The sequence below is a fragment of the Microcaecilia unicolor genome, chromosome 7, assembly GCF_901765095.1.
Source record: "Microcaecilia unicolor chromosome 7, aMicUni1.1, whole genome shotgun sequence".
NCBI lineage: Eukaryota > Metazoa > Chordata > Amphibia > Gymnophiona > Siphonopidae > Microcaecilia > Microcaecilia unicolor.
The window spans coordinates 190028059-190052120 of record NC_044037.1 but is presented as its reverse complement, the minus strand read 5'-3'; positions in this window follow the sequence as shown (position 1 = coordinate 190052120).

Genomic DNA, 24062 nt, shown 5'->3' with positions numbered 1-24062 from the left:
TAATGGAACACTTTTGGCTACACCTATTTCAATAATGATTAAAATGCCAAAAAGGTGTCCAAAACTGATCAGATGACTTTGGGGTTGATTTTCAAAACAGAAAAACATCCAAAAAAGGCACAAAGTGGCAGATGGACTTTCTTTGCAAAAACATTCAAATCGCTATTTTTTGAAAACTCATTTTTAAGACTTTTTCTATGCAGTTTCTATGCATTGTAAAATAGTCCAAGGCAAAAAATAAGACATTTTTGGCTAGACCTATTTCAATAATGATTAAATGCCAAAAGGTGTCCAAACTAACCAGGTGACCTCTGGAGGGATAAAAGCATGACCCCCCTTAATCCCCAAGTGGTCACTGACCCCCTTCCCATCCCCCTAAGTATATTCCAGGCTCTAAGATAGTTGCAGATATTTATTTATTTATTTATTTATTTATTTATTTATTTATTTTGAACATTTATAGCTTACCTATTAACTAGGTGGTTTACAAAATAAATAGTAGAACAAACAGCGAAGAGGACTAAAAAATGGAAGACGCTCCAGGTCAAAAAAGCTCGAGAGTAAACCCAGGCCATGTGGTAGCTGGGCGGTAACTTAGAAATGGTGCACATTGGGTACGCATAGGTACTTATGCGGCTTAGTAAAAGGGCCCCTTATTTTTGTGCATTTTTCCCTTGGACGTTTTTTGTTTGAAATGGCCCTTAAAGAAATATACACTGTGCACAAAAACATCTAAAATAGGGTGACTTTCAAACCAAAAATATAGACCTTTTTCTGGTTTTAAAATGACCATGTTTGGAACTGGAGTTTTGGACTTTTTTGCAAAATGTCCACAATTGAATTTGGATGTCATATCAAAAATGCCCCTTTATTTATTTATTTATTACATTTATAAACCACTTAAATCGAAGTGGTTTACAATAAAAACATACAAAATAAAATACAACCACCTCCCCAATAAAATACATACATCTTTATTTCATTTCACAAACACACAACGCAAACTGTACCAATGCATGCTAGCTTTATGTAAATACCTCCACAAACAATGCAGTCTTCAATAGCAGCTTAAACTGCAAAAATTCAGTACGTAATCTCAGTTGACCTTTCAATGCATTCCATAACTGCACCCCAGCCACAGAGCAAGCAGCAGATCTAGTTTCACAGTATCAAGAGAATAGGTAACAGTTAAACATTAACATATGTATATATGTTTCTACAAAAAGAATATAGACGAGCCTAGTCATGCAATGTAGAAGTGACGTTCCCATGATTAGAAGTGGCAGCTATTTCTTAGTTTCTAAAACAAAAATTCATGTATGTTTGTATTGTCTTTCCTGTGGGTGACAACAACATGAACAGCTAGGGCTAGTATTATATTGAATAACTTGACAAATACTTTTGGTGTTGCAATAACATGAGTCATAGATCATAGTATAATCATTTTAAATGAGAGGCGTTCTTGAAATGAGAGGATGGTTGGAATTCTTTCCCATACACAGTCCCAGAAGGATTTGAGATTTCCATAGTAGTAAATCATACAAGATAATGCTCCACTTTTTGAAGAGCAAGACCAACATTTGTTAGGTTTACTACCAGGTAATTTCACAAATTTTGCTGGTGTCAAGTATTCCTTATGGATATTTATTTAATTAGATTTTACTCACACCTTTTTCAGAAGTAGCTCAAGGTGAGTTACATTCAGGCACACTAGATATCTCTTTGTCCCCAGAGGGCTCACAATCTAATTTTGTACCTGAGGCAATGGAAGGTTGAGCCCTGTTTACTATGGTGCAGTAGCATTTTTAGTGCATGCTAAATGCTATAGACACTATTATATTTTTATGGGTGTCTCTAGCTTTAGCGCACGCTAAATACACTAGCGTGCCTATAGCATGGCTTAGTAAACAGAGCCCTAAGGGATTCTATTACAAAGGCGTGCTGAAAAATGGCTTGCGGTAGTATAGGCATGGGTTTTGGGTGCACACCGATCCATTTTCAGCACGCCTGTAAAAAAGGCCTTTTTAAATTTTTGCCCAAAATGGACATACGGCAAAATCAAAATTGCCACGCATCCATTTTGGGTCTGAGACCTTATCGTCAGCCATTGACCTAGCGGTAAAGACTCATGTGGTAACCAGGTGGTAATGATCTATGCACGTCAAGTGTCACTTGGCACACATCTGATACGCATGTCGAAAAATAAAAGTTTTCAGACACTCGTATCGGACGCACACCAAAAATGAAATTACTGCAAAAGCTACACAGTAGTAGTGCAGTAACTCCATTTTGGTGCAAGTTGGGTGGCTTAGTAAAAGGGCCCCTAAGTGACTTGCCCAAGATCACAAGGAGCAGCAATGGGATTTGAGACAGGCTTCCTTGGATGTCAAGAATGAAGCTCTAACCACTAGGCTACGCCTCCCCTATGAAGATTGAATTAAGGCAGCTGATGGGGTTGGTGAAGTGTTTGAGTCCAATAGATGTTCCAGTCAGTCAAAGAAGTTTCCAAGTCCAGTTCACTTTCTTTGTCATTACAGGTGTTTTTGTATAGAAGTTATGCAAAGATTATGTCAAAATCTTCTATCAGATTTACAAAAATGTTGAGGCAGATTTAGATTCTGACAGAAATTTTTGACATAATTTACAGAACCCAGACACAGCTTTGTCAAAGCTAACATTGTTAGACTGATATTTGCTCTGCTCTCCTCCGCTTAGAAGTATGACATGTGTAGGCCCATTTTATATAGAACATAGAAATTGAAATTGATTTGTCCAGGTTGAGGCATATACAATTCTGGTAGTATTTTAGAAAACAATCTGCCAACATAGCTAAAATACATGCAGCCACGTGCGTCCATTTACTCCAATAAAAACCTGGTGTAAATCCCTGCACGTAGATTTAGGCGCACTAACCTGTATTCTGTAATTATGCGTGGAAATTTTGGAACGCTCATGAAACGCCCATAAATATGCCCATAAACACACCCCTTTTAAACTAATCATGTTTATTTTGAACTGCGCGCTTTGCAATTTAGGCTCAGTTTTTTACATAATATGCTTAGCGATTTCATGCATAAATTGTAATTGTTGCCAATTAGTGCTCATTATTGCTCGTTAAGTACTGTTAAAATACTGAGTACCTTGTTACATCAATTAAGTTACGTGCATATCTCCGCGCAAAATCTAGACACCATATATAGAATCAACGGGTGAAGGTGTAAGGGAGCTGTAGAGTACTGCCCAAAATGAGCACTGGTAAAAAAACCTATGGGCTCATTTTCAAAAGACAAAAAAGTCAAAACGTGTCATAAAGCACCACTTGGATGGATTTCTTCTCTAAACATCCAAAATGGTATTATTTAAATCCGTTTTACAGACATTTATGTATGCATTTTGTCTGCAGTGCATCCAAATCACAAGGGGCATGTCAGGGGAATTTTGAAGGTGGTATTAGAGAAAGCTTAGGGCGTGCATAACACTTATATGTTTTACAGCCATAATGGAACAAAACAAAAATATCTAGGGTGAAAACTTTTTGGTCTAGACTTGTTTTCAGAACAAATGAGGCACAAAGATGCCCTAAATGACCAGATGATCACTGGAGGGAATCAGGGATGACCCCCCCCCCCCTTATTCCCCCAGTGGTTACTGACCCCCTTCCACCCTCCAAAAAATGTGAATAAAAATGGTACTCACCAGCCTCTATGACAGCCTCAGATGTTATAGCCAGGTCCATTAGAGCAGCATGCAGGTCCCTGGAATAGTCTAGTGGTAGATACAGTGCACTGTAGACAGATGGACCCAGGCCCATACCTCCCCCTACCTGTTACACTTGTGGTGGAAACTGTGAGCCCTCCAAAACTCACCAGAAACCGACTGTACCCAAATATAGGTGCCCCTTCACCCATAAGGGCTATTGTAGTGGTGTACAGTTGGAAGCAGTGGGTTTTGGGTGGGTTTTGGAGGGCTCAGCAGACAAGATAAGGGAGAAATGGTGAGATGTGTACCTGGAAGCATTTATATGAAGTCCACAGCAGTGGCCCCTAGGATGCCCCATTGCTGTCCTGTGATGTCTGGGGGACCAGTCGGCTAAAATTATTGGCCCAGCCTACATCCCAATGACTTGATTTTCTAAGTTTTGCACTTATACATTATTTTTTTCAAAAATGGTCTGAAAAGATAAATGTACAGAGCTCAAAACCTTGTTACAAACTGTTACTTCTGCCACTCGCTCCCAGATCATGAGCCCTTGGGCCCAGGCCGTGGACAGAAGGGGAGACCAGGAACAGCCTGGGGTGGACAGAACCACAACTAGGAAAAAATAATAAAACCACAGGGTACTCACCCAGAACACCAGGCTTGCGAGGAGAGGTGCCAACTCCTCTAAGGTTGTCCACCCTCAGACTTACCTCATTTCTGGGGGCCAGCAGCTCTGCTGGCTTCTGTCTGTCTTTGTGTTAGTCTTGTCTCTGGCTCTGTGTGCTGATTACTTCACTGTGTGTGCTATGCCTCTCTGGGGAGCCAGCATCTAAAATGGCTGCCACCGGCTCTGTGCCAGCTTCCAAGATGGCTCCTGCCTGTCTTTCCTGTGGGCTTACTTCCTATGTGTGTCAAGCCTCTATTTGGGGTCAGTGTACTTCCTGCTTCTGCCCTACTGCTGGTGACTCATCAGTGAGAGCCTTCATAACGAAGTGCTGTGCTTGCAGTAGGGGCCTTTGCATAAGTGTTATGCTCTTAGGCCAGGTCAGATTAGTAAATGTCTGCTGCACTACTGCTTAGCCTTTCTCTGGGTTCCAGCCCAGCTTCTTTCTGTGTCTGTGTGTCTGTGGCCTGCGGGTCCTTCCTGGTTTACCCTGTGGTTTGGGTGAAGCCTCTGTTCCTGGCTTGCCCTGTGTTTGGGGTGAAGCCTCTGTTCCTGGCTTGCCCTGTGTTTGGGGTGAAGCTTCTGTTCCTGGCTTACCCTGTGTTTGGGGTGAAGCTTCTGTTCCTGGCTTACCCTATGTTTGGGGTGAAGCCTTTGTTCCGGCTTACCCTGTGTTTGGGGTGAAGCCTCTGTCTGTGTTTGTTCTCTGTCTGCACTTGAAGCCTCAGCCTTTGTGAGTTCCCCAGTCAGTGTGTGGAACGGCTGTGGCTTCAGACCCTTGGCCTGTTCTTCCTGGTTACTCTGTTTGCTGTGCTGCCTGCCCAAGACCCTTGGCCTGTTATTCCTGGTTTGCTCTCTTTACCCTGAACCCTGCCTTGCCTAGCCTGTGTGCCTACCCTGCTTGTATATCCTGAGGGTATATCCTGAATCCTGTATCTGTCTGGCTAGTGTGTTTTCCTGGGTGATTATTCCTGTATCCTGTCTCCACCTAGCTAGAGGGTTTACCCTGTGGGTATTCCCGGTTCCCCGTTCTGCCTAGTGTGTATGCTGCCCTAGTCCATGCTCCTGCTAAGCTTCTGTACGCCTTGTGTTCCTTGGTCTGTCTTCTGGGTCTTGCTAGTGGCTGTGCAGCAGCACACTGTCTGTGTTTAGTTCCTAGTCTAGTCTCCCTCGTGTCTCCTAGACCCAGGGTGGGTCCTCTGGATCTTCCGTTCCTGCCTTATCCTGCAAGTCCTGCCAGCCACCTGCACTTCGGAGCTCAACTCCGAAGAAACGGTGGCTAAGTGCAGGTGAAGCTGTTCCTGTTTTGTCTGTTCTAGTTGCCTGCCTTGTACTACTCCAGTCCAGAGTTCCAGTACTGCTCTTCTGTGATTCCAGTCCCGAGGTGGTCTTGCCTGCCGCTCCGCTGCAGTGGCCCAAGGGCTCACGAACTCCAGTCCTGCCTCGAGAACCTGACAGAATGCCAAGGCCCTCGAGAACACAACAAAGGTAGAAACCTCAGGGCACGTACAGTCTGCACCAGCAGGCTAGGCTGCTCCCAACTACCGGAACCGGAGTCACAGGAACCGGCTGGCAACAACAGGACTCCATGGGATAAAGCAGGGACAAGGATACCGGAACAGCTTCTCGAGACTTCACCTGCACTTAGCCACGGTCCCCCAGGAGTTGGGCCCCTGGGTTCGGGCGGCCGGCAGGACTTCAGGCTCACAGAAGGTAGCAGTTATAACAGGTGAAGCTGAACCAGACAGATCAGGCAGGAACCAGCACTACAGAGAATCAAGCAAAAGAGGTACTGGCAAGAGCAAAGACTAAAGGTCCCACTAACCCACACAGCTTGACACAGAGAGCAAGGGGTTAACAGAGCACACTAACCTCAGAAAAAGAGGAGGAACTACAACAGACAGAACTAAAACAAATACAATGACACAACACAGACTGCACGCACTGCTCCAGCCCAGCTGCAGGGAAAGGCAAATTAACCCCACGCTGAGAAAAGCAAATACAAAACTGAACACAGAAGAAGGTGCTGACAGGCCAGCCCCAAAGAACACAAAAGAGAAGGAACAGATTCCTTCAGCACACTGAGCAACAGCTCTAGCAGAAATAAGAGAAGAGGCCACATCAGAAGAATATTAACGCTAGAGCAGCGCTTACACGAAAACTGCAGGTACAAATAGCTCCTAACTACTGACCTCTGTAGCTGCAGACGTCAGCTACAAGCCAGCTAACCAATAGCAACCAAGTCCCACCCAGCTACTCTAGCAGAGAGATACCAGCCCCTCCTAGCCTAGCAGAGTGGGTTCCAGCCTCTCCTAAGCCTGTTAGCAGAAACATAGCAGAAACCTAACACAAACAGTATTTAAAAATACAAAAAGATAGACATTTTGCAGTTTTGAAAATGGTCATATTTCCTATTCAGATTTTGGACATTTAGGGAGAGATTCTATACATGGTGCCTAAAAACTTGGCGCTAAAATCAGTGCCAACTAAGCGTATTCTATAATTGGTACATAATAGTAACATAGTAGATGACGGTAGAAAAAGACCTGCACGGTCCATCCAGTCTGCCCAACAAGATAAACTCATATGTGCTACTTTTTGTGTATACCTTACCTTGATTTGTATCTGTCATTTTCAGGGCACAGACCATATAAGTCTGCCCAGCACTATCCCTGCCTCCCAACCATCGGCACTGGCACAGACCATATAAGTCTGCCCAGCACAATCCCCTAGATTTAGATGCCGATTATAGCATACCCTTCGTTGATATTTCAGCGCCTAAATCTACGTGCATCCATCTACACCAACAAAAATGTGGCTTAAATCCTGGCTCATAGATTTAGGCACACTGGGCAATACTCTGTAATTAGAGTTGTAAATTTCAGGATTTTCCTGTGTACATTAGAAGTTCAGCGCACATCATTACAGAATACACTTAGCGAGTTGTGCACCTAAATTCTAATCAGTGCCAATTAGTGCTCATTATTGCTTGTTAAGTACTGCTATCAGTGCTCATTAGATTATTAAGCCAATTGAGTTTTGTGCATTATTATAGAGTCCATGCACGCTTTATAGACTTCAGGGGTTAGTGCAAAACATCCAAAATCCAACTTAGAATAGGAGTGGAGGAGTGGCCTAGTGGTTAGAGCACCAGTCTTGCAATCCAGAGGTGGCCAGTTCAAATCCCACTGCTGCTTCTTGTGATCTTGGGCAAGTCACTTAACCCTTCATTGTCTCAGGTACAAACTTAGATTGTGAGCCCTCCTGGGACAGAGAAATATCCAGCATACCTGAATGTAATTCACCTTGAGCTACTACTGAAAAAGGTGTGAGCAAAATCTAAATAAATAAATGTCACAAATGGCCCCCATATGTAGTAGGAGTAGCTGTAAATCCAGTGGTTGATCTCTGTGATAAGAGACATGCATTCCACTTCTGAAACAGTGAATTCACATGTATTTTTGGTGCCACCTTAGTTCCACCCAATTTATGCCCAAACCACACCCTCTCACCATATCCTCATATTGCAGATTTACATGTGCAAATTCCAGCTTTCTGAAAATGTGTATTCAACCGTTATTTGATATACATATGTTAAATGTTGATATTTACATTTATAAATCACGAAGAGGGCTTCTAAATTTATATTCAAGTCCTCAATCCCAAATAGATTTACTGTAGCTCAGAGCATGAGAGCGTTTGAGTAAACTATGTTTTGCCCAGATAAATTTCACTAGTCCCTATGGAAAGGAAGATGTATATTTTTCCCTTCGTTTCTTCCCATGGAAGTTCAGGGACATACATAAATTATAACATTCTGTAAGTTATGCATGTAAGTGGAAGCCCCATCTATGTCCTGTTCAAGTTCCACCCCTGTGTACGCCCCCATGCAGATACACACTATGGAAGATAAAGGGGTATTTTCAGAATAGTGCTTAGGTGACCTACTAGCATATATGTTCATAAGTGTGCATATATACTAGTATTATAAAAAAAAAAATTTATGCATGTAATGTGCGCCTAGGGCTAGATTCTATATATAGCGCCAAAAAAATCAGGACTGAAAAAAAACACTATTCTATAAGCTGTGCTTAAAGTTAGGCGTGGTTTATAGAATAGTGCTTATACCTGGGAATCACGCCTAACTTTAAGCGCAGCCATTGGCACCAACTGAAATGTGGTGCAAACATACACGCCTATCCCTGTTATTCTAAAACAACACACTTTAATTTTAGGAATGCCCTCATTACACCCATGACCCTTCCATTTCTGCACCTCTTTTTTCAGATCATGTGTGAATGCCAATTAAATCTAATTAGTTCCAATAATTGCTTGTTAAGAAGCTCATTATTCAATTAAATTGTGCATTCAATTTTTGGCAACTTTTATAGAATTATGGAGATAAAGGTGTCACGACTGTGACTTTATTCCATGCCTACACTCACCTTGCCTCCGGGTGACCGGGTCCTGTGGTTGCTGTGGACTGTTTTTTCCTGTTTCCCAGATGTCTTCCAGGTTCCGTTCTGGTCCTGATGTTCCAGCTTTCCAGACTTCCCCTGGTGGTTCTGCTGTCAAGCTTCACCGGTGACATCATCTGTAATTGCCTTATTAAGCACCTGGGAACTTTCAGGCTTTGCCTTTGCAACAGAGGTGCTTTTGTCAGAGAGTGTTTGTTGCTGCTTTAGCTCTGCTAGTATCTGCTTTGTGTGTCCTTAGCTTTAGCTTCTTCTGTTTGCTTTTGCCTTGTGTGTCTTTAACTTTAGTTCCTTGCTGCTGTATCTGCTCTGCCTAGCTTCAGTTCCTTACTGTTTGTTGCTGTTTTACTCATTTATCAGTTCTAGTTTCCCTCCTGCTGTTTCAGCCCTGTGTGTCTTTAACTTTAGTTCCCTGCTGCTGTATCTGCTCTGCCTAGCTCCAGTTCCTTATTGTTCCCCTGATTTGTTTGTCTTCTGCTATAGTTCCCTGCCTGCTTGTTCCACCCTGATTGTCCTTAGCTTTAGCCCTTCCTCGTTCATGTCTGCCTTGCCTGAGTACTTCAATCTGGTTCCAGTCCAGCCAAGCCAAGTCTGCTCCAGCTTGTGGTTCCAGTCCAGTCAAGCCAAGTCCGCTCCAGCTTGTGGTTCTAGTCCAGTCAAGCCAAGTCCGCTCCAGCTTGTGGTTCCAGACCAGCCAAGCCAAATCTGTTCTAGTGTATGGTTCCTGTCCAGTCTGTTGGTGTTTGTCCACACTTCCCTGTTGGGTGGTCTTTTTGCTGTTGCCGGCCTCTGGCAGCAGCCCAAGGGCTCACTACTCCAGATCGCTTGCAGTGACGTGACAAAAGGTTATAGAATTGCCCTCATAGTCATGTTATTCATTTATGCAGCACTGTTAAATATACAAGACGTAGAGGCTGACCACAGACTAGACCAACTTGGGAGATAATGTTGATGAAAATACTTTATTGATTGTTCAAGGGACCCGACACGGTCTGTGTTTCGACGCCCAAGGGCGTCTGCCTCAGGGGTCACAAAAGGTATTCACAGAGCAAACATGTAAAGCGGATTTGTAAATAAGGGTGAACTCTACAAGATTCTAATCGAGTTTTCTGCACACATCAAATCAATGGAGAAAGAACAAAACCAGCAGCATAACAGCAGCAAGTTGAGACCTAATAATAGGACTACCATGAAACAGGATCAAAAATATACACACTTAACAGAACTGAAATTCAAATAGCAAAGATATAATATGATATTCCATCACAATTAGAACATTCAAATAATATTGCTATGATACTAATGCTTTTCTACAATACACTTTACTATATAGCTGAAGGGCCAAGTGCAAGCTAAAGGCAACATCTTAGGCTTAGGCAGGATATTGACATTTATGCATGTACAGTAAGACTAAATCAAAAATGAGCAATGGGCAATTACAGCAGTAATAATATTCAAATAGCAATACAAAGTATGGCATAGTATACTACTTACAATGTCAACACAATATGTAATAGAACATTTTAATTGACAGTGAAGGGTATAATCATACATGGAACAAGATAGGTAAGAGAGTAAGAAGAGTTAGAAAGTAAGGTGACTAATTTAAAGAAAAGTGCACATGAGGTCAGAGAGATGGTTAAATATTATCTCAGCTAGGGTATGAGTGGATAAACATGTTCTGCTTCAGTATGTGCAGCCCATGTCACTCCTTGTGTGTGTGAGTGAAACTAACAAGTTAGTTACTTCTTCCATTAAAGGCCTGGTTGAAGAGTCAAGCTTTCACCTGCTTCCTGAAGTAGAGATAGTCTTGTGTTAAACAGAGCCTTTCAGGCCATGCATTCCAGAGTGTGAGGGCTACTCCTGAGAAGGCTCGCTTCTGGGTATCACATCATGTAATGTATTTTGAAGAGGGTGTGGTTAGTGATAATTCTTAAGAGGACCTTAGTGTCTTTGGCGGTGTGTAGAGAGGGTAATCTTGTTCTTCAAGTACTCAGGGCCATTTCCTTTAAGAGCCTTGAAGATAAGACATAGAGTTTTAAATTTAGCCCTCTATTGTACTGGTAGCCAATGAAGTTTTTGTAAAAATGGCGTAATGTGGTCACATTGCTTGCAACCTTCTACAAGTCTTGCTGCAGCATTCTGAATCAATTGAAGCTGGTGCAGGCACTTTGTAGTCAGACTGTTGTATAGTGCATTGTAATAGTCCAGTCTTGACGTTATCATGGCATGCACAACTGGGATAAGATTTACCTTCTCGATGTAAGGAGATAGGCAACGTAGCTGTTGTAAATAGTAGAAGCAGCTTTTGAAGGTTGCTTGGATTTGGGAAATCAGAGTAAGTGTTGAATCTAATTGTATTCCAAGGTCCTGACTTGTGATTTGAGGGGGAGTTTATACTTCCCAAAAGAGATTTTGATGTCAGGTATGTATCCACTTGTGGTAGGGACCCAGAGAAGCTCGGTTTTACTTGGGTTCAGGCAAAGTTTGTTGTGTTTAGCACATTCTTGAATTGATGTTAGACAGGTAATCAGTTTATTCAAGGCTGTAGGTAAGTCAGGTTCAATGGGTATGAGTAGCTGTACATTATCCACATAGATGTAGAACTGAGTGTCCATTGACTGAATCAGCTCAGCTAGTGGCTTGAGGTAGATATTGAACAGAATCGGTGTCAGTATCGATCCTTGTGGTACCCCACATGGTGGCAATGAGTTGCTGCCAAACATTATGGATTGTTGCCTGTCTGATAGGATCTGAACCAAGCGAGTACTGTTCCATTGATACCTGTTTCTGTCAGTCGTGCTAGCATGATATCATGATCCACAGTGTCAAAAGCTGCTGAGAAATCTAGCAGTACTAATACTGAAGCAAATCCCCTGTCTCGGTTTCTGTGAAGATAATCCAGTAGGGATACGAGGAACGTTTCTGTTCTATAACTGGGTCTGAATCCAGACTGATACGGATCTAGCCAGTTTCTCTCTTCTAGCCAGTCATTAAATTGAGCACAAACTGTTTGTTCTATAGGTTTCCCTAGAAATGGGTTGTTGGATACTGGCCGGTAACTTTCAGGTTTGTCCTGGTCAAGGTTGTTTTTGTTATATAGTAACCTATATAACTCCGTAAGTCTATCTGCTTTGAAAATGAGCCTCCCATTTTAACATCTTATAAATCAAAACTGTCAGAAGAAAATGTTCTTTGATGGGAAGTGAAATCTATTTAGAAAATAGTTAAAATATGAGCACTATTTAATTGAATTACAGGAAATCTAATAGCCTTATAATCATGATGAATCACTTGAAACTATTTGATAGGAAGAAAGAGTCTTTTAAACGTTATTTTAGTGGATATTATTCTTTTAAATTATTTAAAATAATGATCTTGAAGTATTAGTCAGGAGGGAATAGTTGATTGGAGAGTTGCAAAAGCTAAAATAATGTTTTTGATGAATGCTGTAACAAAATTCTAACATCTAAGAGATGAACTAAATGATATGCAGAATGCTGAGAGATTGACCAGTCATAACCAAGCTTTAAAGTATGCAGTTATTTGGAACACCTTTGCACCAGTCATGATGTTCCTTGCTTCTAGAGCAGTAACGTGTTCTAGAATGTTGTAAGATGCTCTGAAAGGGTCTTTAACTAATGATTAGTGCATGTTATTTGAAAGCAGAATTCATTGGAATAAAATAGGGATCCTGCGGCAGATAACATGCACTAATAGCTAATAAAAGAACCCCCTAGTTACGACAATGCACTGAGGAGGTCATTTACTAAAACTTAGCTCGATTATCTGCAGCCAGGGTCATTTTATTCCTATAGGCCCTGCTGCAGATAGCTCAAGCTTAGCTTTAGTAAAAGTTTGGAAAATCTTGAGTTTCATACTGGTTACTCTGAGAAGGTGCAATAACTGAGCGATGATTCAGGATAGCTGGTTAGTGTTGATAGTATGAAAAGACTCATAAGCAAACCTAGTATAATTTTTAAAGTAAACTGATATAATTTTAAAGAAATGGGCAGAGTATTTTTAAAAGGGTAAGCTGTTTGTAACATATTTGATGCGGTTTCGTATATTTTTTAGAGGTATCAGAGTATGCTTGATCTCTGCCAAAAAATGTGTTAATTAGCTACATGAAGTAGATTATACTAGATTATATTAATATGAATTTTTTTATTTTTTTTTTAGTTCAGGTAATGAGTTCCGATAACACACACACAGTAAGTTAGGCATTTTTTTAATCTTAGGGGATGCAAATGAAATTGCACACAGTCAGTACCAACATCATATTATGGTTTATTAAAATATTAATAAATATAAATATTTTATCCTGCAACCTGCTCTCTGCCTCCTTTTTTCTGCTCCATTATCTGATCTATGACCACCAAAGGGCAGATGAGCCACCTGGCCCCATTCACTACAGGACAGAGAAACCATTGAGTTTATGTGTATAAATATATGTTGAGGCCAATATTCAGCCTGCAGCTTGTAAGCCGCTCAGAGCCATGGGTTGAACTCACCCCGGATATTCAATGACATGATATGCATGGTTCCCAGCATTGAATATCTGGATATGTGCGCTAACTCCAAAGGTAACTGGGCACTGGCTGGTATTCAGACCGGTGCCTAGTTAATTGAGGGGTCCTTTTACTAAACCGCATAAGTGCTTACGTGCGCCCAACGTGCATCAATTCCAAATTACCACCCGGATACCACGTGGCCCAGGTGGTAATTTCATTTTTGACGTGCATCCGATACGCGCATCAGAAAATATTTCTATTTTCTGGCACGTGGGCAGTAACCGGCATTTGGATGCGCGTTGACCATTACTGCCTGGTTAACACGTGAGATCTTAACGCTAAGTCAATGGCTGGCAGTAAGGTCTCAGACCCAAAATAGATGCACGCCAGTTTTCATTTTGCTGCACGTCCATTTTCAGCCCCCAAAAAGGCATTTTTTACAGGTGCGCTGAAAAAATGATCCTGCGCACAGCCAAAACATGTGCCTACACTACCACAGGCCATTTTCAGTGCACCTTAGTAAAAGGACCCCTGAGGGTCCTGTTTACAAAGGTGTGCTAGCATTTTTAATGTGTGCTAAAAATCAGTGTGCTCTAGCCATGTAGATGCACATATATTCCTATGGGTATTTATATAGTTAGTGTGTGCCAATTTTTAGTGCACGCTAAAAATGCTAGTGTGCCTTTATAAACAGGGCCCTTAGCGCATAAAATTAGGACAGTCTTTTTGCTGTTCTTATTTTGGGACCCTTTTACTATAGCTCAGTACGTGCTAAGGGACATTAGCACACACTAAGGACCAAATTCTATAAATAGTGCCAAAAAAAATCGGCGCTGAAAAAAAAATATGCTAAGCACTATTCTATAAAGGGTACTGAAAGTTAGGAGATGTTTATAGAATATGCTTACCCCCAAATTCTATATAGTGCAACTTAAGTTACGTGCGCAAATCTGGTTATATTCTGCATTGCACGTGCAACTTAATTGGCTTAAGCCAATCAGCACCGATAATTGTCACTTAACAAGCAGTTATTGACACTGATTGGCTTAAATTAGAATTTATGTTCACTACTTTCTAAGCGTATTCTATAAAGTGGTGCATGTGAATTCTAAGACACACATCTTAAAAGGGCGTAGTCATGGGAGGGGCATGGGTGGGTCATGGGCATTCCTAGAATTTATGCATATTTATAGAATATGCCTGTTCTATGCATAAATTAGGCGTTGACATTTACACCAGGTTTTAGTTGGTGTAAATAGCCGCAACCAACTATAGTCACAGGAGATGGGCGCTGGGTATATTCTATAAACTATACCTTAGGTGTATTCTCTAAACCGCACTTAACCTTAGATGTAGTTCATGTGGAGGGGCATAATCGAATGTGAACGCCTATCTCCATTGGCGTCTATGTCCGAAAACGGGTACGTGAAGAGGCGGGACAGACCGTATTTTTGAAAAAATGAATGTTTTTCAGCTGGGCGTTTGTTTGTTTTTTATCGATAATGGAAACTAAAAACGCCCAGCTCAAAAACGTCCTAATCTGAGCCATTTGGTCGTGGGAGGGGCCACGATTTGTAGTACACATTCGCCCCCCTGACATGCCAGGACACCAACTGGGCACCCTAGAGGTCAGTGCGGTGGACTTCAGACAACGCTCCCACATGCATAGCTCCCTTACCACGGGTGCTGAGCACCCAACCCCCCTCCCCACAAATGTACAGCACTACCATAGTTTTTAGGAGTGAAGGGGGCACCTACATGTGGGTATAGTGGGTTTTGGAGGCCTCCCATTTACCAGCACAAGTGTTACAGGTTCCCACTAAACGTGCTCCAGGGACCTGCATACACGCAGGCCTCTAGGACTTGTTGGTGCTATATAACATTGGCACACAGTTGACACCTGAAGACTAATCTCTCCGAAAACGTCCTTTATTGGAATAAGCACGCTTACTCACAGTTAACTGCAGATCAGAGGTTGTGCCCCACTGGCAACGAGTCTCCCTGGTACTGAGATTAGCAGTAGGTCAGAGATGGCAGAATGCTGTACAATGCCCTCTTCAGCCACATTCAAGGGAAGAACTAAGTTCTGTAACGTGGCTAACACGTGAAAGGGATCTAAAACTGGCTTACAAAAATGGCCACTACCTCATGGACTACCGGAAACAAAACAGGGCACACTCTGACCCAGTAAGCAGGGGGAAAAGCACCATGGGAGTAGAGCCTACCAACTACCAACATCGTGAGCATTTGCCACAAGCTAGTGGAATCACGGAGCCCAATACCCTACACCCACCACAATGCATTGCTGATGTGAATCTGCAGTGCGCATAACAGAAAAGGTGTCACACTCACCCGAGAGCCACATCAGAACCAGGGAAAGGCTGTCATAGGATAGAACACATTCTGCTGTCATGGAGGTGAGTATGGCATTTGAGGTTGGCATACAGGCTGGAAAAAAAGTTTATTAAGTGGGGTTTTTTTGGTGGGAGGGGGTTAGTGACCACTGGGGGAGTCTGGGGAGGTCATCCCCGATTCCCTCCAGTGGTCATCTGGTCAGTTGGGGCACTTTTTTGGGACTTGTTCATGAAAAAAAGGGTCCAAAAAAAGTGACCCAAAATCGCGGTAAAATCGCCTTTTTTTTCGATTATCAACTAAAGACGCCCATCTCTCCTCAGCCGATAACCACGCCCCAGTTCCGCCTTCACCACGCCTCCGACACGCCCCCGTCAATTTTACCCGTTTCTGCGACGGATTGCAGTTCAAAACGCCCAAAATCGGCTTTCGATTATACCGATTTGGCCGCCCATGGGAGAAAGACGCCCATCTCCCGATTTGGGTCGCAATATAGGCGTTTTTCTCTTTCGATTATAAGCAGGAGAGTATGCCAAGACGTATTTTTTTTCAGTACCAATTTTTTAGGCAGTTCACAACACACAATTAACTTATAATGAAGAAAAGAACTACAATAGGGACAGGAAAGGAGAAAGGTTGAGAAAGAGGGGGAAGAGCTGAGAAGGTGGTTACAGTGCAGAGAAGAGCAACATCATGAAATCTTGGTCATTTCAGTGGGAGATGAAACATCAGCTAAATTGTAGGCCTTGGAAAACAGATAAGTCTTGAGTTGGGATTTAAATGAAGATAATACAGACTCCAGCTGGAGAGCTGGAGGAATAGAATTCCAGAGAGTGGACTTCTCACAGAAAAAGTATGAGATCACAAGGAAGAGAGACTGACAGTGCGAACAGATGGGACCTGGAGCAAATTGTCTTGAGAGGAGCAGAGTAGTCCTGAGGGACAATAAGGTACCAGGTGTTGAGAGAGAGAGCTCGGCAGACCAGTATGAGAAACTTTGTAGACCAATAAGAGCAATTGGTAAAGAATGCGATAAGAAATGGGTAACCAATGGTCATTAAGAAGCAGGGGGGGGGGGGGGGGTAACATGGTCAAAGCATTTAGCACCAGTAAGTAAGCGTATTACTGCTTTCTGAACCAATTGTAAGCAATATATGTCTTTCTTGCAGAGCCCCTGTAGTAGGACATTACAGTAGTCAAGACCAGTAAGGACATAGGAATAAAGGAGAACACGAAGGGCTGAAGGGGTTAATAGGCGACCTACTGAATAAAGTTATTTCAGCTTAAAATAGCAGTTGGCGACACCCGTGATAGTAACTGGCCTGGGCAGGGACAGAGCTGACAAGTGAGAAACTAATATGCCAGTACACTTGCCATAGCTTTAAGACAAATGTATGTGTATTAAGCTAGGAGGCACGGATCCCCCTTATTCTATAAAAGCGCACATAAATTCTAGGAATGTCCCTGATCAACCCATGACCCTTCTATTGTCGTGCCCCCTTTATGGAACCACACATAAATTTTACACATGGATCCATGCAACTAAAAATTCATGTGTAAATTTCAATTAAGGCCAATTAGTACTGATAATAGATTACTAGCACCCACTTATTGGCACAATTAATCAATTAAATTGCACATGCAATTTTAAGTGACACTTATAGAATTTTGGAGTAAATGCTAAGCATCCTATTTTACCACAAGGCACAAGGGCCAAATTCTATAAATGGCACCTTAAAAATCAGCACCGAAAAACCATGCGGTTAGCGTGATTCTATAAACTATGCTAAAATTAAGCATAGTTTATAGAATATGCTCACACGCTGTTCTTGCGACTAAAATTTAGGCACACCCATTTAGGCCACCTAAAATCAGGCCTAAATACCTGTGCCTAAGTTACATGTAGATTGGGTGTATTCTATACACCCGATCTACATCTAACTTAGGTGTATTCTATACACCTTCAGAGTACATTCTCATGGATCTTCCTCCACCCCCATCCCGCTCTCTTTTGGAGTTCCTCAGGGATCTGTCCTTGGACCCCTTCTTTTTTCAATCTACACCTCTTCCCTTGGCTCCCTGATCTCATCCCATGGTTTCCAATATCATCTTTATGCTGACGACACCCAGCTTTACCTCTCCACACCAGACATCACTGCGGAAACCCAGGACAAAGTATCGGCCTGCTTATCCGACATTGCTGCCTGGATGTCCAACCGCCACCTGAAACTGAACATGGCCAAGACCGAGCTTATTGTCTTCACACCCAAACCCACTTCTCCTCTCCCTCCACTCTCTATCTCAGTTGATAACACCCTCATCCTCCCCGTCTCATCTGCCTGCAACCTCGGAGTTATCTTTGACTCCTCCCTCTCCTTCTCTGCGCATATCCATTAGATAGCCAAGACCTGTCGTTTCTTCCTCTATAACATTAGCAAAATTCGCCCTTTTCTCTCTGAGCACATCACCCGAACTCTCATCCACTCTCTTATTACCATGCGGCCAAATTAGCACACACAACTTAAGGCATCATATATAGAATTTGACAGTTAGTACACACCAATGCTCGTTAGCAAGTGCTAGCCTTAGTAAAAGGGCCCCTTTTGTACTTACTTAGCCATTTAGCAGCCTGATTATCACTGCTAACCAGCTAAGTTGTGACTCCATCCAAACTCTGCCCCTGGACTTCCTCTTTCCTGCCTAGATAAAACCCTTTGAATATCTGGTCTATTGTATTCATTTCAGTGACTAACATTAGTTAGTGAAGCTAGTTGGAAGAGATAATTAAATTAAAAGAAAAGAATCAGGTGGGGGATAATCAAAGGGGGCAGAGGCTCAGTGTGTTAAAGGCATAATCTTTTATAATGAAAGATAATCATGGGCTCTTGTTCTATAGGCAGGACTGATTTAAGACTATAGTACCCATAAGCAGAGGTTCCCCCAGAGATCAGATAGCATGGAATCCAGGACCTTGGTTTTTAGATACTTCCTGCATTTGGTATCCTAGGCACATGCCTATGTTATTTATACCTAAATCCAATCCTGTCTAAAAGCAAATTGAAAAGCATGAAATCATGACCCAAGTTTTGGTACAACTACAACCCCAGGGGTGAGGGCTTTGAAATTTGTTCCTCCCCACGAAAGATGCTAATATCTAAACAGTGCAAGGAGGACCCAAGAGAAAGGCAAAACCTGTTATTGTAAGTTGTAACGTGCTGCAACTCGTGCGATGTATTTCTGGTTTCTAGCCAGCTAGGACTTTTGGGTTCGGGAGGGGGCATGGGAGTGGATATGTAACCACAATGAGAAGGAATTATGGTCACCATAGCAATACCAAACCATTCCAACAGCAGCACCTTCTCCAGGTTAGGATAGACTGCTCCCATAGCCAAGTCATTCATTCATCACTCTGAAAATGTGTTTGGCAGACAGCAGTTATGGAGGAGTTTTATTAACTCTTTCAGCAATTAGCACAGCCAGGAATAGTATGCAAGCAGGAATGCTACAAGAACGAAATACTTTGTCTGCAATACTATTGTGTTCTTATTCCAAAAATGAAAAAAAAAAAAACAATCTTGTAAATATTTACATAAGAAATAGCATTTAAGACAGCAAGACTGGGATTTTTTCAAGGTCACTAAGAGGTATTATGTTACCATGGAAAGTTGGAATCTGGCTCTGCTGGTGTGTTGGGCTGCCTCTCTGGAGTGTCTGCATTGTGTGAAGCTCCCATGTGTTTGTATACACAGCAAAGTCTATTTAAGAAGAAAAAAACAGGTCCAAAATATTGCATTATGACTTTAAAATTAAGGAGCCCTTTTACTAAGCCGCGTAGACGCCTATGCTCGCTCAACGCACCAATTTGGAACTACTGCCTGACTACTACATGGCCCGGGTGATAATTTCATTTTTTACGCACATCCACTACCGAGCGGTACTTGGCATTGTACGCGCGCTGATGATTACTGCCTGGTTAACTCGTGAGACTTTACCGCTAAGTCAATGGGTGGCAGTAAGGTCTCAGGCCAAAAATGGACATGCGTGCGTCAAATACACACATCTACACCAGCACAGGCCACTTTTGGCACACCTTAGTAAAAGGACCCTAAGGGCCCTGTTTACTAAGGGTGCACTATGGGTGTCTCTAGTGTTGGCCCACGCTATTTTATTCTTTAGGGTGTGCTAAAAGCGCTAGCACACCTTAGTAAACATGGCCCTAAGTCTCCATTATAAGAAATATTCAGTGACATCCTTAGGCTGGAGAATGGATTTTCTCTTTTAATCCTTTTCTCTATTTTTCTCTTTCATGTCTTGCTCTCCAGAACCTCTTCTCTCCCAAACATATTCTCTATTCAATATCCTTCCTTTCCACTTCTTTAAGTACATTGGCCCATTTTGTCTGAGGACTTTGCAAATCCTTGAGTTTTAAATTTAGCCTTGTAAGGTACTGGAAGCCAGTGTAGTATTGGCAGGAAGGTGTGATGTGGTCACGCTGCTTGCAGCCTTCTATCAGTCGTGCTTCAGCATTCTGAATTAGTTAGACCTGATGCAAACTCGTTTTTGTTTGACCAATGTACAGAGCATTACAGTAGTCTAGTTGTGATGTTTTCATGGCATGGACCACTGTGGTCAAACTCGTCTTTTCAATATATGGAGAGAGATTTTATAGCTGCCATAGGTGATAGAAAAATGTTTGAAGGTTGTTTGAATTTGTGGGACCAGAGTGGGTGATGAGTCTAGCAATATCCCAAGATTCCTGATCTGTGATTTTAGGAAGAGTTCATACTTCCCAAAATATATTTTAAAGTAACTTGCTTTAGCTACCCAAAGAATGTCTGTTTTGCTTGGGTTCAAGCAGAGTTTGTTGTTGTTTGCCCATTCCTGAGTTGTGGTTAGACAAGCAGTCAGTTTACTCAAGGCTGTGGGTAGATCTGGTTCAATGGGTACGAGTAGTTACACATCATCAACATACATATAGAATTTTGTTATCAAACTCAGGTTTTCTCTCACATAACTTGCCTCAGTACCACTTCCTTAGTTTTTGACATCTTCTGCATTTGCCAGGCCAAATTCAGTGACTCACCTCTCTTGGCCCAGTTGTGATTATGGTCCCTGTTCCTTCCACCAGCCATTACATGCTGCATCTTCTTCTAAACACCCTACATAGTTTCAGCCCTTCTTTCTGATGCTTGCTGTGCATTCTATTTTTTTTTTTTTTTACTGGGGTCTATGTCTACATGCCCTTCCTCTTATAATCCACCATCACACCAGCTCTTCTCCTAGTGACCCTTGGAAAACAATAATCATTCCCCTTAGTGCTAGGTGACATGTACTATCTTTTCTCAGCTACTCAGCTTGGCCATCTTCTTAGAGACTGCATATGAATGAAGGATTTTCTAAATGAAAACTGATTTTTTTTTTTTTGAAGCCTCTTCACATTCTAATAAAGTGCCTAAAATGATGCTGTGCCATTCAACTGTTTGTCAAGTATCTGAAAAATGTGATCGATGTAGATTTCCCATCACCTGAAACTAACATGTTTCTTATGGATAACTGGTGACTCTGTTTGAATTCTACTGAGGACAATTCTACTGAAGATCTCCACTCCAGTTATTACAATTCTCATAATTACCTTTCCTAAGAAACTTAACAATAATTCTAGTTTTCTATTCTCCAGGGATATCTTGAGTGTCCCACATCTACAGGCATTACTTTCTTATTTGATTTCATAATGTTCACCTCTCTGCTATGCTTGCAGAAGAGCAGTATATCAAGTTTTAATTTAACCATATGTAACTGTGCGGCAGAGGATTTTAGCCATTTCTTCCTCCTCAGCATCCATCATTTCTATATAGAGTCCACTAGGCATTTTTTCACCTTTGATGTCCATAATACAATCTAGGTTTACATCCATATCCATTTCTGATTTTTTTTTTTTTAATTCCATTGGTTTTGCTGGTGCTGGTCTTTTAAACATGTTCTAGTGGTAACTATTTGCTTTTGAGATCTTCTCTCTTTAATTAGATATCACTCTGTCATCTGTGTCCTTCAGGGACATGTCATTGTTGTTTAAGGAAATGAAGGGGTATTCTATAAACCAGGTTCTTAGAGTTTTGCATGCATTATGCATTTAAATGATCAGAATACTGACTTTTATTGTGCATATGTGGACATATGTATGTAAATATCAATAATCACTGCAAGCACTATTCTGTAACTTCCTGCTTAACTTACAAAGTGGGTAATTGCAAGGGGGGAGTACACAGGGAAGGGGTATGGATGGGACATAGGTGGTGCTTTTGTTGTAAGTCCTTCAATGAAGTATGATGCATCATTGCTTGTCCTGTTATCAGATCAAGATGCCGATGGGAGCTCAAATTGGGGCTAGCCTGGGAGGTGAGAAAGCAGTCTTAGTCACTGGATCTGATAGCAATACAGGAGGATCCAGAGCAACAAGACAAAAGGCTGTTTAGGAAGACCATGGAGCTCCATTCCTCAGACCCTGGAATTAGCTGGGCACCACGGTAAAAGGGCTGCTGGGAATCAGGTAGTTGTTCTTGGCAACAAAAACACTGCCTGATGTCATACAGTGTGTGTCCTGGAATTTGATTTGCTGCAACTTCATCCACAGCTTCAGTGTGAAGTGTGGAGAATAATGCACTGTGGAAAATTCATAGGTCAGAATTATGCTGACCTGTGAATTTTCCACAGTGCATTACTCTCCACACCGCTAAGCTGTGTGGAGTCTGCTGCTTTTATTGACTTTTGCTAGAGCACCAGACATTATTCTCAGTTGTCTCACTGTTATAAGCTGTATATATTGACCCCTGAGGCAGGCGGCTGTGTCCGCCAAAACACGACCTGTGTCGGGTCTTCTCATTTTACTGCTTGAATAAATCTGCTTTGAATTACGTTTCCCTGGTGGATTAGTCATCGTGTCTTCCTCTACTCTTGCTTTGACTTTCTTTGTAGGGCTCTCAGGAACCCATGGCCGTTGTGCCCAGGATGGCCTTTTTGTTTGGGGGAGTCATGAGTCATGACGTATGAGGGGGTCAGAAGCAATGTTCTCTCTAAGCGAAGCATGTGAATGATTGCTCATACATTTTAGAAGCATCACTCACAGATTTTACATGGTCGCTCACAAAAATATCGACCCGACTTTCAAACAAAATCAAACTATAAATGTTAAATAAAATTTGATTAACCTAAATCAATTATGACCCAATTTAAATGAGTTTCAAATAAAATTGCGCTATATGAAATGATCAATGCTGTTGTTTCTTTGCCACTTCCGATCTCATAAAATGCATTGCTAACACTGGCGCTCAAAAAATTGTTGATTTTTTAAACTTCTTGCTCACACAAAAAAAAAATATGCATGCACCAGGCCTCTTCTTAGAGGGAACATTGGTCAGAATATCAGGGCACATAGGAGTGTTGAAAGAGGATTTGGACCTGCCAAGGGGGGTCAGGAAGAGGAATTAGGCCTCTTGAGGGGGGTCAGGAGGGGGATCAGAAGTCTTGAAAAGGGTGGTTGGCTCAGTATCAGGCATCGTCACTCTGAACGTCTGTGTTGCTATTTCACAACATAGGCATTCATGTCCTGTGAAGGGACAACCATGTGCCTAATTTTTTCCCATCCCTAGTTTGGACTTTTTATTTTTCTAAAATTAATGTCCCTGCCGTATGTATCTGGCCTTAGATGTCAATTTCACCATGTATTATAAAACAAACTCTATGCTGACAGAGCCTGTTCTAAAATCCTAAGAGAAATTCAGATGTCCTAACTTGGACATCTGATTTCCAACTTGAATGTCTTTTCCAAAATGTTGTTCTTAGTGTTTCAATATCCTCTCTTTCAGTCAAAAAGTCTTGGCATACAATATATGTTTATTTGTTTCCTGTTATTAGGTTTAGAATGATATTCATTCTCTGCTGCATATTTCCCATTTTGTTGTTACCATGTTAAACCATTTGAATATTTGAAATTAAGGATCGACAAACAAACTGTAGTGGATACATTTTTATTGGACCAACCGAAGACATACATGACTAATCACCTACAGCTTGCTTGTTGACCCTTACATTTTTTTTCTGTTTTCCAAAAGCCAAGGACATCCTGCTTCATGCACTGCACAGTTGAATGGCAAATCAAGGGCCCTGTTTACTAAGGTGCGCTAGCGTTTTTAGCATGCACTAAAATTAGCGTGTGCTAAACGCTAGAGACCCCCATATGGGTGTCTCTAGCGTTTAATACAAACTAAAGATGCTAGCGCACCTATAGCATGGCTTAGTAAACAGGGCCCCTAGTTAGTTTCCCTGAAAAATGGATTTCAAAAACAACGTGCCTTTGAGGGG